Below are 1,442 nucleotides of genomic sequence, written 5' to 3'. Positions count from 1 at the left end.
GTTTACATAGGAAGTCTAGGGGGCGGAGTCAACCCCGGGGGCCCAGGGTTCTACTATCCTGCTCTGTGATTGGTTGGTTTCACAAGTCAGTTGGCCAGAGGCAGAGATGGCTCTGATCTGACTGCACCAAACTGTGTTTCTTTCTGTCCTGATCTGAGCCATCTTTCCCTAGTTCTGGGCTCCAGGGTCAGGATGGGTCTCTTTAGCCAGCCCCTTTTCCCTACAAGAGCATCTTATTTTAAAAACCATAAACAAATAGGACAATTCAGTATGCTATCAGTTGGAATCCAATCTGGGATCTGAAGTTGTAGCTCAGTAGACTGCTTGTCTGGTATGTACAAAGCGAAGGGTTCAATCCCCAGTACCACATAAAAGCAGGCATAGTGACATATGCCTGCAAAACTAGCATTTTGGATGGTCTGGAAATGAAAGCAGGAGGATCAGAAATTCAAGATCATCCTTGGCAAGTGTCTGAGTCACTGCTCTATTGCTGGGAAGAGACAACACGGCCAGAGCAACTCTTATAAAGAAAGCATTTAATTGGAGCTGGCTTACAGTTTCAGAGGTCTAACCCATTATCAGCATGGCAGGAAGCATGGCAGCCCATAGGCAGACATGGTGTTGGAGGAGCTGAGAGTTCTACGTCTAGATTTGAGGGAGCAGGAAGGGAGAGGCACTGGGCCTGGCCTGAGCATTTGAAACCACAAAGCCCACCCCCAGTGACACACTTCCTCCAACAAGGCCACACCTCCTAGTCCTTCTAAAAGAGTGTCAGCAAAGGTACTGTGAAATCGCCAAGCTAGACCACTCCCTGGGTAGAAAGAAAGTTTATTTGGGAATCAAACTGCTGGGCTGTCTCAGGGTGGGAGGGGGAGGTGAAGAGCAAAGGGTGGTGGGAAAAACCTTGTCGGTTTTACAGGGACAGGTAGCAGTGGGAGGAAGGTGCAGGCCAGAGCAGCCTGGGATTTAGCACAGGGGTTTTGATCTGTTGCCAACCATTTATGTTAATCAGGAACTAGAGCCCTTTACCTGAGGCGATTGACCACTGGGGGCAAATAAGGGAAGAAATGGCTTTTCCTGACAAACAGAAACCTGCTTCATGAGAAGCATTTATAAGGAATCTGAGTTTAGGCTTTTGTTTACCTGATAGCAGTCCTTCTGTTTACTCTGTCAGGGTCCAGCCTGAGCTAAGACCAAGGCGACATTTGGGACATTGTCAGTAGCACTGCCATTTGGGGCCCTGCTTTGGACTTAGCAATAAAAGCTATTTCCATGCAAGGATATGTAATCTGTTGAGTATGTTCCCTCGGTCACTCTCACAGCATCCTTTCTCACCCCTCCCCCACTGGCCCCCTTTGTTCCCCGAGGCAGCTCCATTCAACTTTCAAGTCACATACACATATATAATTTTATATAGCTACACAAAATCTACCAAGAACCAG

Source organism: Peromyscus maniculatus, chromosome 16, assembly GCF_049852395.1.
Source record: "Peromyscus maniculatus bairdii isolate BWxNUB_F1_BW_parent chromosome 16, HU_Pman_BW_mat_3.1, whole genome shotgun sequence".
Classification (NCBI taxonomy): domain Eukaryota; kingdom Metazoa; phylum Chordata; class Mammalia; order Rodentia; family Cricetidae; genus Peromyscus; species Peromyscus maniculatus.
The sequence above is the reverse complement of the archived record's forward strand: the minus strand, read 5'-3'. Positions refer to the sequence as shown.